At 39.0% G+C, this 13,736-nt stretch overlaps 1 pseudogene; it reads left to right on the forward strand.

The window, feature by feature from the left end:
- Positions 1 to 13,332: 13,332 nt before the first annotated feature.
- Positions 13,333 to 13,432, forward strand: LOC113307282 (annotated as a pseudogene).
- The last annotated feature ends 304 nt before the right edge of the window (positions 13,433 to 13,736 follow it).

Here is a 13,736-nt window from a genome sequence, read left to right on the forward strand (position 1 = left end):
TACTTTTGGGTGTACATACCTGTAGATGGGGAAAAACTGTTTGATGGTTATCTAGCAAAGTGGAGAGTCGAGCGTGCTGTCGAGACTCCTCAACCGAGCGAACTGCTGAACCTCACACAGATGCACCGCTGCAAAGGGGGTGCTTAGATTCGGGAAATCAATGTGTATGACTTCGTCCTAAACCAAGACAATGGCCGGTCCAGAGTCAATTCGGTCGCAAAGAGGGAGATTGGTTGATCTGTAGGAGGGAAGCTGAGAGTTGTGTGGGATCAGTGATGATCAAGGATTGTGGGTGTGTTGAAGGTTTCTGCAATATTGCTGAATTGCTGAAGTTGAGTTTTGTGAATAAGTTTATATCGAGTTATTGACGGATAATGATGACAATCGATGATTGATCATATCCTGATGTCCTCGATTTAGAATTATTTATATTGACAGAATGATGTACCACTGATCCCTGTAAGTGTGGCGGTTTCTTGAATGAAAGAGTGGGAAAGTGGGAGATCCTGGTAACGTCAGTTCCATGTCGTGCGGAGACTTGACTGATCGTGCACCCACTAATTTGCTAACTCCTTTAACCGTTTACACGACTTACGCACATTTCTCGTTGTGGATGAATCCATGTGCCATAGACCTCCAGACCAAAACCCTAAGTGATATCCCCCCATTTGTGACGTGATTGATATTTCACGAATCGTGGAGTCTGCAAGGCAGACGTGTATTAGTTAGTCAGTCGTTGACTAATTTAGACTGTGAGTCTAGTTTTGTTGAATCGAGCAGAAGTGGTGAATGCTCAGTGATTCAAGGATTAAACATGTAGTTCTCTGAGATGTCAATGAATCACTGACTAGAGTGACTGAGCAAGTATTGCTCAACTCGAGGAATTGCTGAATATAGAGAGTTTGTCGAGCAATTGAGCAAGTATTTCTCAATTCGACGAATTTGATAATTTTGGCGTGCAACTGAGCAAGTGTTTCTCAATTCAACAAACTACCAATGAATTACTGAACATTGATGGTTGGATCAATATTCGAGCAACTGAGCAAGTATTGCTCAATTCGACGAATTATTTACTGGTGTTGTGACCCAGTAAAATATTAATCAAAAATATTGGTGAATTACCGAATATTATTATTTTGGATGTTGATTGCTGAATCAACATTATTTTGTGTTTGAACTTTCTCAGAATGGTGATTCGTGGAGCGTTTGTTCGAAACCCTAATTTTTATCAATCCTTCATCAATTGATGAATTGCTGAAAATTGGTCATGAGTGAGGAGGGACCGACCACATGGGATGATGAGCGTCCATGGTTACCCAGTGCTCAAGTGAGCACGCACCAGGGTTCTCAGTTTGAGAGTTGGTGAAAGAACGATGATTAAATGCAGGTTTCATCATTTATTGAAATATTACTGGATTCAGCATTAGGTGATAAAACCTAGGTATGAGATATGAGTACCGAACAAGATAGCATGGGACCGGCTCTTGGTGGTCGCGGGACCAGTTGTTGGTCATTTGGAGAATCCCCCAGTTGGTTGGAGAGATTTCGGGCCCAGTATGAGCAATTGAGCAAATTAGGTCAGAATTATGAAAACCTGTGAGACCGGCTTTGTGCAAGACCTAGGAATTACTTTGGTCGGTCATGAAGGCATGCACATGTTTCCATGGTGTCCGGGTTTCCATACTGAGAGTTTCAGTATTTTCTGATGCGCGTTCGAGCAACATAGTGAATTTTCAGAAGAGTTTCATCTTGACTGAGAATTCTCGATTTTTGTTGGAATGAGCATGTATGCTCAATTCATCAATATTTTGAGAATATTAAAATAAAAGTGTTTTAATATTTAAAATTGCCATGAGAGGCTAGACAATCGTGTGACTATGTTGGCTTTTGGTTTTTCGTGATTTGAGCAATATTCGAGAAAATATGGAGAAATCATGAATTTTGCTCAAACCCTAGGAGTTTCATGAATTAAGGAAAATAATAATTATGAAAGATTAGGGATTGCAAGTTGTGGGACCGACCATGGCTAGGGCATGGACGGACGGCTAGGTTGCCCGGTCCCGCACACCTTTCCCTATTTTATTATTTTTCATGAATCCTTGAAGTTATGGAGAATCCTTGAAGTTATGTAGAATCCACGAGTTTTTGTTGAAACAGAGGAGTTTCATGAGATTAGGGAATAATAATTATAAAAAGCTAAGGATTGTGAGGTATGGGACCGGCCATGGATTAGGCATGGCCGGTCGATTAGGTTGCCCGGTCCCGCACACCTCTCCTTATTTTATAATATTATTTCGTGAATCCACCAAGTTATGAAGAATTCACGAGTTTTGCAAAAACAAGGAAAGTTGCTAAAACCAAGGAGTTTTCGTGATTTCACGAAATAATAAAAAATAAGGAAAATAATGGGAGAGGCACAGACCGATCATGTCTAGGGCACGACCGGATGGTGGGCCCGGCTCTGGGCGTCTCTTATTATTTTATTAATATTTATTGTTTTCTCCTGTTTTGCGAAGGATTCCTCATTATTTCATATTTTTGGACACTCGTTCGTGCATCCGGGTGCTCAGTCGTGCATCATTGTCGAGTACACTCGCACCATTTTTGTGGGGCTTACTCAGTGATGGTCCAGATGCCCGGTTATTGAGTATCTATTACTAATCTATGAATTCAGTGGAGAATAATCCATGAAACTGAGTAATAAAAATGAATAGTTGTTCATTATTAATTCGCAGGATCATCTTTGGATTCGACTACGAATTCAGAATAATAAAACAAGCATTACCATCCTATGGGATCTTGGATTTGACTAAAGAATCAGAGTAACTAAGATTATGTATTACCATTTCATGAGATCAGTGGATTCGATCATGAAATCGGAGTAATGAGATAGCATAGTTGTTTTATTGCCATTCTATGAGATCAAGCCGTGGATTCGACCATAGAATCAGAGTAATTTTTTACTGCCATTCCACGGGATCAGGCTGTGAATTCGACCATTGAATAGGAGCAATAATATATTATTCTGGGAATTCAGTAGTGAATGTCACGGCAGAATTAACCTATTGCAGAAAAGATGTTAGCCAGTTAAAGCGTCACATTTATTATAAAGGTGCATAGTCAGGGAGTCACGATGTTGTTTACGACCTGAAGGCGTTAGTGTTCTCAATCTACGGAGAACCGCCTGAATCTATGCATAGTCTATCCACATGATCAGGGAACGGTGAGTGTCACCGACGTCCTTAAGGCGTCCACTACCCAACTATTCTTTTATGTGGAGGTCGGTATCTCTCCTGCAGTCAGGGAACAGTGAGTATCACCGACGTCCTGAAGGCGTTAAGCTCTCAATCTACGGAGAACCGCCCAAATACTTTATTCTGCATAGTGGTCACGACGAAATGGCAGGGATCGAACGCTCAGCTGGTGAAGGCTTTTCGAAAACATATTCATCATGGCTTCGTAAAATATGAATCGTTGCATGCCTGAAAGCCGTGTCAAAAACATGCCTCATGATTTTATGGTTTTTTCCCTTTGTTGAAAATCCACCATCTTCATTAAGTCTCCTGCTTAGTGAGGAACAGTCATGTTCCGCAGTAAGCATTAAATGGTGATTTTCAGTCGACGAGATCAGTGGTTGAACTCGGTCTACAAAGGTATCGTCAGAATCCTCGATTTGCCCAATTGTGTCATGTACGAGCAAATGTTTGGGTGAGGACCCTGATGGTATGATAGAGTGTGATTCTGTGAGCATGGAGATGAAGCATTGCTGATTTGGTCTGTTGAAAGTCCAGTTTTGGTCACTTTAGCGTTTATGGGCTCGGCCAAAAAAAGGAAATCCTTGTTTTAGGAACAGACGTTCGTTCGTTAGTTTAAGAAACAAACAAAATAGACCTGAGTCTAATGACATAAAATTTTGTCTATGAGCTTTCATGAAATTTTTTATTTTTAAAAATATGCTCTTGTTTCAAAGACGGATGCTCGCACAAGGGAGCAAAATATATATTTTCAAATTTACGTGAGTTTCATGTTAAAAATATTTTCTGTAAAATCAATGTTTTGATTTTGAACAACTGTTGAAAGTAGAGACTCATAGATGGTGAAATAATGTCTGAGTTTTCACAATTATAGAATGGACGTTTGTCCAATTTTGGAAAATCAGTGGATGTTCACACAGTAAAATTTACGTGGGTTGTTCACGGTTTTATGAAAATAAATTTATGATTTTTGAGAAATTGCTGAAAGCAAACAATTGTATATGTGATGAGATAATGTATGTATGAGTTTGGTGATTTTATAGTGTATGCACACATGTAGAAAATCAGCGAGTGTTCACATGAAAGGTTATGTGAACTATTCATAGTTTTGTGAAAAGTCGGTGTTGACTCTAGAATGATAAGTTTTTCTCGTCTTCGCAGGTTTGAAGGAGTGAGCAAGTTTTCGAAGTTTCGTGTCATCACTAAAGTCTAGTGAAATCGTAAAATAGGTAAGAGTTGGGGATTACCATTTTTGCAGACGCTGATGTGAGCATCTCTATTCCATGATTCATTGTTTTGTTGAATCCTGGGCTTTGTATGAATGATGCGCTGAATGTTATGCATCTGTCACAGCCACTTTGCAAGAATGACTGACTCCCATAATGACACTTTCAAAGACAACGTTTCCAGGGATGACATCTCTACGGATGAAACTTTAAGAAATGGTACTCCTGGGACCTCTGAGTGATGGTGAGAGATCCTTTATACCGAGTTGTAGTTCTGGTTATTTTATTAGCTTTACCGCAGGATGATCGTATAGTGAAATATCGGATCAATGTAGGCTCCACGGAAATGGAAGAAAGTCTACGGGAGCGGAGAACCCAGAAGTAAAGACTACAAGAGGTTAGCAAATGACGTGCAGTCCCCAGCCATTTCTTTGGTGAGTTGTTAGCGCTCCTTGTGTCATGAATTTGACCGTGCAATTAGGATCACGAGAACAAGGTTTTTTATTTCTTTTCAGACTTTTGCTCCATCGATTGACGGTCTTCAACTTGTTCCCGGGAAAAATTCAGGAATCCAGCACTTAAGAAGAAGTCGATGTAAGTATATTTTTTGTGCGCATCTCCTTGAATGAAATAATAATAATTGTTGTTGATGAATCCAGGAAAAAATCATTGTAGATAAGAATCATGTTGATGAAGCATGCTCTTCTTTGGGACATGGGAATATGGAGAATTCCCGAACCGAATGGAGATAACGGCGTTTCCAATGGAGATCCCGGTATTGCCGAGCCTTCAAATGATTTAGAGACTACCTTAGTAAGTATATCTCCTGTAATTTCTTCATAGAAGTATGAAATTGTTGATTTGTGAATGAATGAATGAGAATCCATGTAAATTTATGGATAACTTTTCCGAAATACGTCACCAGAAAATTTCAGACTTCAGATTTTACTAGAAATGTTGTAGAATCCTCGTCCCAAGTCGTATTTTCGTGGTCTGCGTATGTATCTTCAAGCCCAGGAAATTTCCAAGCTTTAGCATAGAAGTTTTTTGAATTTTGAGCATTTTTAGGGCTTGAATAAGGCGAAATAGTGAACTTCTAGGAGACCTTCAGAACTTTTCCAGGTTGCATGTTGTCTGATGTTTTGGCCACATCTGTTAGCTCATTCATCCGATTGCTATGAAATTTTGATATCTTGTAGAAAACATCCATACGAAGAGAATGGTATATGACACAACCTTAAATTCCTTACCAATTTCTTCCAGTTAGTCGTTTAATATAGGGAAGTGTAGAATCTCTTCAGATGAGCTTGTCTGAAAAACGTGTTTCATGGCTTCTACACTATTTGCTCATGTTTTAGATGCATAGTAAAGAACTTAGATGATGTTAGTTCACTTACATGCTGGATTTTGTGTTGGGTTTTGATGTTATTTGTAGATAGTGGTAAAAAGAGTGTCGTTTCTCAGACTTGTGAAGGATTTTTTTAGACTTAAATTCAAAACTAAAACAGAAAACACAATAAAAATTATAGCAAACTCAAACAAAGATGATATCAATATTAAAAGAAACACTGAGGCTAAGATTCCACTATTTTCCAAGTTCAAAATGATTAAACCAATACTTATATTTATGCAATTTTCTCGTTTAATTTGATTCTAAAATATTGCAACAAGTAGATTTTCAAAAGTAGTAATTGTAAATACCAAGTATGAAGCCTCAAAAGTATTAAAACTAAGCATACTCCATCAAAATAGATCATAATCACTCAAATAAAAATCATATTCAATAATAGTTCAAGGCAAATAATCATATAATTATTGCAAATAAAAAGATAAAATAGACTATACCACTTTTTGTTGGAAAAATAGCTTCCTCTATCGCCTCATCAATGGGGTTTAGCTCCTCATATTAATCATGGTCTCAAAATATGTGTTTGTTGCTCAAAAGATGATTAAAAGAGTGAAAAGTAATAACACAGACTGTTTGCAACAGTGTATCAGAGTTACAAAACAGTTGTTACAGAAAACTGTTGCTTTGTTGCTGATTTTAAGACCCTAGAAACGACTGTCTTCAATGGCCTTTTGTTCTTCGTGTTCTTCCTTGTGCACCAGCAGAAACGATTTCCTGCAACTCTTGATTTCGTTCTATGTTCTTCTCTAAACTTCCCCCAACTCTCGATTACCCTGTTATGACTCCTTCTCAACCTATATATAGGAAACAGGACCAAAAATACTCGATAAAATCTCCCCTGCCTTTCACCAAAAGTTACGGAGTTATCTTTTTTTATTTTCTGCCAAGTAACGATAATAACTCTGCCACCTCAGTTAACGCGTCTTTTGATGGTTATGAACTTCCCAAATCTGGAAGATACGAATCCATGAAGATTATACCTTCTCCCATTGCACGTAACTGCCAAAGATAAATCAAAACAATGCCGAGAATATCTTTCCTGACTTGTCGACAACTCCTATTTTCTCTCAATTCTAGCACGCGTAGAAATCTGTTGTGTTGTTACAACTAGTACCAAATCCAACAGTTGAGAAAATCCAACAAAACATCGACCAAATCTTTCCATGTTTCCATAAATAGTTTTCTCCCCTGTTTTGTTTCTGATCGATACCTAGCCCAATTTAGTTGGAGTAAAGGGCTATACCAGACCTTTTTAGCACTAACAAGCCTAAATAAATCGTAATCGATGGTTGAATCTCTCCTCAAAAGCTTCAAAACTCGAATCCAAACTGCCAGTAGCGTGTAATACTTTCCCGCCAAAACTTACGTTTCAAATGTTGAAGAATGGTTACCCCCTAACTAGAGTAGGGATGCGATTAGCGGCTGCCTGGAAATGGGATTCCCCTTAGTAATTAGGTTACCCCTTATCCAAAGTGAGAGTCCGAATAGCAAATGTCCTCCTACGAACGCAAAAACCACTTTTCGAGCCAATTTCGCCGTAAAATCGTATTTCTCCAAAAACACCTACAAAGATATAAAATAACCAAATAAGTACCAAATCGAGCACTAACAATACATACAATTGAGATCAAAATAGACACATAAATGTGTCTATCAAACACCACCAAATTTATTATTTGTTAGTCCTCGAGCAAAAATGAAATAGAAATAAAATCCTAACTCACTGTCGCAGGCATCGTCGATTGCATTTAGCGTATGCAATAAGCCTTTAAACCCCTAGGTGTCTCTAGTGGCGGAGTGTTGTCTCCGGAGGGCTTACCAGAGGTATACTCACAAAACCTTTACACTCCAGATCCTAGCTATCTTCACAGAACCTTGGAAGGAACTAAAGAATCTCCTTGGTTGGAATACTTATTGACTACAGGAGGAAGTACCCTGATGCGAAATTCCAATTGTTGTACACGAGTTTGCACTCAAGCATACTAAAATTCAAATATAAGTGATAGAGCTCTACTCAGATAGTTGCACTATGGACATCAATATCCGGAGTCGAAACTAATCACATGGATAGATCAAGAAGATGGATATAGAGAAAAACATCGATGGTTTTGATGTTTACTAGGTGAACGGTGTTTCTCATATCTGTCTGAAGGCCTCCGCCAAAATGAACCTATCCTAATGGACTGAGATACTAGTATCACTAATATCAACACACTGGCATATACAAGGGTACCAGTGGTCGATAATCCTAACTCTAGGTCAACACAACTGGCATATACAAGGGTTCCAGTGGTCTGTGCTTTTATGAATAGACTCTTTAGATGTTGCCATCTAGTCAGATTGGTTCCTCAACTCCTACAACCAAAATGCTTTCATACACTTAGATTGGTTAGTGCCATCCTTAATAGGGATAAATTTCTAGGATCTGGAGTTTATTTATTGCAATGAAAAGGTAACAAAAAGTTCTACCCCACCCCCAAACTTAAATCTAACATTGTCCTCAATGTTTCTAATTAAAGAACAGTACCAAAAATATAAGTAACATGAGGAAATACTAAAGAGAGAAGTCAGAAAGATAGTACCTTGGTGAAGTGTAACCAAAAACCTACAAAAATATTATACAACATACAAAATCTCCTCGATGGTCAATCAAGGTAAACAGGGTCCTCCAGAGGGACCTCCTCAACATCACCTGTAGGAAAAGGCTCTAAAAAGGGCTTCAATTGCTGACTGTTAACCTTCGAAGAACTACTACCATCTGGTGTCTCAATATCAACAACGCCATGAGGAAAAACAGTACGGACCACAAAAGGACCGGTCCACCGAGAGTGCAACTTCCCGGGGAATAAATGCAAACGAGTTTCATACAGAAGAACTTTTTGACCTGGAGAAAATGACTTTCGTAAAATATTCCTACAATGCACAAGTTTCATTTTGTTCTTATACTCCTTACACTATCGTACGCATCTCTACGAATCTCGTCCAACTCATTGAGCTGGAGCTTTCTTTGAGCTCCTGCCTTGTCAAGTGAAAAGTTTAGGTTTTTAATAGCCCAATAGGCTCGATGCTCTAACTCAACAGGCAGGTGACATGCCTTTCCAATCACTAAACGATAAGGTGACATTCCAATGGGTTTCTTAAACGCAGTACGGTAAGCCCATAAGGCATCAGTAAGCCTCGAAGACCAGTCTTTCCTGTTTGGATTAACTGTTTTCTCTAGAATACGTTTAATTTCCCTATTGGAAACCTCTACCTGACCACTAGTCTGAGGGTGATATTGGGTTGCTACTTTATGGGTAATACCAGATTGTTTCATTAAAAGAGCAAACGGTCTATTACAAAAGTGTGAACCTCCATCACTAATTATAGCTCGCGGCATACCAAAACGTGTAAGTATATTCTCTTTCAAAACTGGACTACGACCCTGTGGTCATTCTTTTTACACGGAACCGCCTCAACCCACTTAAACACGTAGTCTAAAACGACAAGTATGTAAACATATCCAAACGAAATAGGAAATGGACCCATAAAATCAATGCCCCACACATCAAATACCTCAATCACTAAAATAGGGTTCAAAGGCATCATATTTCTACGAGAAATGGTTCCTAACTTCTGGAAACGCTCACAAGAAACACAATGACTATGGGAATCTTTAAACAACGAAGGCCAGTAAAATCCACACTGCAAAATCTTAGCAGCAGTCTTCTTAGCACTAAAATGACCCCCACATGCATGTTCATGACAAAAGGAGAGAATACTGGACTGGTCACTCTCAGGTACACATCGCCTAATGATCTGGTCTGGACAATACTTAAACAAATAAGGATCATCCCAAAAGAAATGCTTAACCTCGGCTAAAAACCTAGAACGATCTTTTTTACCCCAATGTTGAGGGGTTCAACCAGTAACAAGATAATTCACTATATTTGCATACCAAGGTGATTGGGAAACAGAGAACAATTTTTCATCAGGAAAGCTATCCCTTATAGGAAGGGAATCACTAGGGGAACTAACAACTAGCATAGACAAGTGGTCTGCTACTACATTTTCTGCACCCTTTTTGTCTCTAATGTCTGGGGAAAATTCCTGTAACAATAGGATCCATCTAATCAATCTAGGTTTGGTATCCTTCTTAGATAAAAAGTATTTCAAAGCAGCATGATCTGTATAGATTATGATCTTAGAACCTAATATGTAGGACCCAAACTTATCCAAGGCAAACACGATGGCTAAAAGTTCCTTCTCGGTAGTTGTGTAGTTCATTTGGGCATCATTCAGAGTTTTGCTAGCATAATAAATCACATGAAGTAATTTGTTTTCTCGTTGTCCTAAAACGACGCCTATAGCATAATCTGAAGAATCACACATAATCTCAAAGGGTAGGTTCCAGTTAGGTGCCTGGACTATCGGGGCAGTAGTGAGTAAAGTTTTAAGCTTCTCAAAAGCCTCTAAACAAGCATCATCAAAGACAAACTTAACATCTTTGCAAGCAAATTGCAAAGAGGTCTAGAAATCAAGCTAAAATCCTTAATGAATCGACGGTAAAAACCTGCATGCCCTAGGAATGACCTAATATCTTTTACGGTTTTTGGGACCTGTAAAGTCTTAATAAGGTCAACTTTGGCTTTGTCTACCTCTATACCCTTTGAAGAGACGATGTGCCCTAACACAATTCCTGATTTAACCATGAAATGGCATTTTTCCCAATTAAGCACTAATTTTTTTCCTTACACCTAGTCAACACTAATGTCAAATGATGCAAGCACTCATCGAAAGATGAACCAAACACTGAAAAATCATCCATAAAGACCTCTAAGAACCGTTCTACCATATCAGAAAATATGCTCATCATACAACGCTGAAAAGTTGCAGGGGCATTACATAGCCCGAAAGGCATGCGTCTATACGCAAAGGTACCAAAGGGACAGGTAGTAAAAGTGGTTTTCTCTTGGTCTTCTGGGGAAATAACGATCTGATTATAACCGGAGTAGCCATCTAAGAAGCAATAGTGACTATGTCCAGCTAATCGCTCTAGCATTTGGTCGATAAAAGGAAGGGGAAAGTGATCCTTCCTTGTGACCTTGTTCAATTTCCTATAGTCAATACACACACGCCATCCCGTGGTCACTCGGGTTGGGATTAATTCATTATTATCATTCTGGACTACAGTGATACCTGATTTCTTGGGGACAACCTGAACAGGGCTGACCCACTTACTGTCTGAAATTGGGTAAATAATACCCGCATCTAACAACTTAAGCACCTTTTTCGAACTACCTCTTTCATGTTAGGGTTCAGTCGACGTTGCATCTCCCTAGAAGGTTTGGAGTCTTCCTCTAAATGAATCTGATGCATACACACAGTAGGACTTATACCCTTAATGTCTGCTATAGTCCACCCTAAAGCTTCCTTATTGTCTTGAAGTACATTTACTAGCCTACTTTCCTGATCACTATCCAAATCGGAAGCTACAATCACAGGTAAAGTCTCAGATGGGCCTAAAAACACATACTTTAGAGTATCGGGTAGTGGTTTAAGGTCCAACTTTGGGGGCTCTTCTAAAGAAGGAATTAGGGTAGTCTCAGAAACTGGTAACGGTTCGAACCTAGCTTTCCATCTATCAGTGTCTAACACGGGGTAGAATCTAATAGAGCATTCACCTGTTCAATAGTGCTATCGTCGTCAAAATCTAAACCAAAATGGGATAGACAACTTTCTAATGGGTCTTCAGACAAATGTTTGGTAATGACTCCTGAACTAAGGCTTCTATCATGTTCACCTCCTCAACACATGTGTCATCTAGCTCATGAGGTTGCTTACTGACATTAAAAATGTTCATCTCCATATATTACCAAAAGATAAACTCATCACACCATTTCGACAGTTAATGATCGCATTAGACGTAGCTAAAAATGGGCGACCTAAAATCACAGGTATCTGGTTCTCTGGGTCAGGGACAGGTTGGGTATCTAGGACCACGAAATCCACTGGATAAATAAACTTGTCGACCTCAATAAGAACATCCTCGATAACACCTCGAGGGATTTTAACAGACCTATCAGCTAACTGCAGTGTCATCTGAGTAGGTTTCATTTCACCAAGTCCTAGCTCTAAGTATACATGGAATGGCAGTAAGTTCACACTGGCTCCTAAGTCAAGTAAATCTTTTTCTACCCGGAAGTTACTTATTGTGCAAGCAATGGTAGGAGAACCTGGGTCTTTGTACTTTGGAGTTTTGGTGTTCTGAATGATTGAACTTACGTGGCTAGCTAAAAAGGCTTTCTTATGGACGTTAAGTTTTCGCTTTCGCGTACACATATCCTTAAGGAACTTGGCATAAGCAGGAATTTGCCTAATTGCATCTAATAAAGGAAGGTTTATGGTAACTTTCTTAAAAACCTCCACTATGTCATTAAAGTTCGATTCCTTCTTTGTTGGTACTAATAGCTGAGAAAATGGGTCTCTAGGCATAAAATCAGACCTTTCAGGAACCGAATTCACATCATCAGAAACTTTATCAGTCTCCTCAGCTACTGGTCCTGAGAGGTGAGATTCTGAGGGGTGAACTACAGTATGTTCACTATCGGGCATGGTTACCTTATTGTCTACAACTCTACCACTCCTAAGGGTTCTAACAGCATTCAATTGATTCGATGGTTTTGCACCTAATTCATGAACTCCTCTAGGGTTGGGTTGTGTTTGACTAGGAAACTTACCTTTTTCTCTCAAAGAATCACTTATCAGACCAACCTGGGTTTTTAACTCGGAAATAGCCTGACTATTTTCTTGTCCTATCCTGTTACTAGCTTGTAGACTCTGTTCTACGGATAACTGAAATTTTGCAGTTTGCTGAGTTAAAAAGGCGAGAGATTCCTCTAAACTTAGGATTTTCTTATCTGACTGATTCTGAAACTGATCTAGTCCTGAAGGATTCTTAGTATAGCCAAAACCTGGGGGAGCATTAGAATTACTAAACTGACCTTGACTCTGGCCCTTAGACCACGAAAGGTTTGGATGGTTTCTCCAACCAGGATTATAGGTTTCTGAATATGGGTCAATCTTTTGACGGTTATCAAATCTAGTGTTATTATAAAGAGCATTGGCTTGCTCTTCAATATTCTTGCCTTCCCAAAAAGGCTCCACTCTACCACTAGTCTGGCCCACTTCTAAAGATTCTAACCTTTTTTCTATAGCAGCAATTTTGGCATCTGATTCATAGCCTCCTTCTACCCTATTAACGTTTCCTATACTTAAAAGAATTGTTTTCTGGGATGCCCTACTATTTTCCCATTGCTGGGTTTTTTCGGCGATTTCATTAAAAAATTCCATCGCCGCTTCAACAGTTTGGTTTTAAAATCCACCAGTGCATAAAGACTCAACCATGGTCGTTGTGGAATAATCTAAACCCTCATAAAGGATCTGAACTAGCCTAACCTTTTCTAAACCATGATGAGGACACTAGGATAATAAATCATTGAACCTTTCCAAATACCTATATAAAGATTCTCCCTCTTGTTGTGAAAATGTGCATATTTGCGTCCTAATAGACGATGTTTTGTGCCTAGGGAAAAACTTATTGAAAAAGGCAGATGTAAGTTGTTCATATGTCTCAATTGACTCGGAGTCCAAACTATATAACCACGACTTGGCCTTATCTTTCAGGGGAAAATGGGAATAACCTAAGTTTCAAAGCATTATCATCTAAGCCTCTAATTCTTAGAGTACTACAAATTTCCTCAAAATCCCTAACATGGTAATAGGGGTTTTCATTTTCTTTCCCTAAAAAGATTGGGAGCATCTGTAAGGTCCCAGGTTTCAGTTCATAAGGTGCCTCCGTTTCAGCTA

The sequence above is a fragment of the Papaver somniferum genome, chromosome 8 (assembly GCF_003573695.1).
Source record: "Papaver somniferum cultivar HN1 chromosome 8, ASM357369v1, whole genome shotgun sequence".
Taxonomy (NCBI): Eukaryota; Viridiplantae; Streptophyta; class Magnoliopsida; order Ranunculales; family Papaveraceae; genus Papaver; species Papaver somniferum.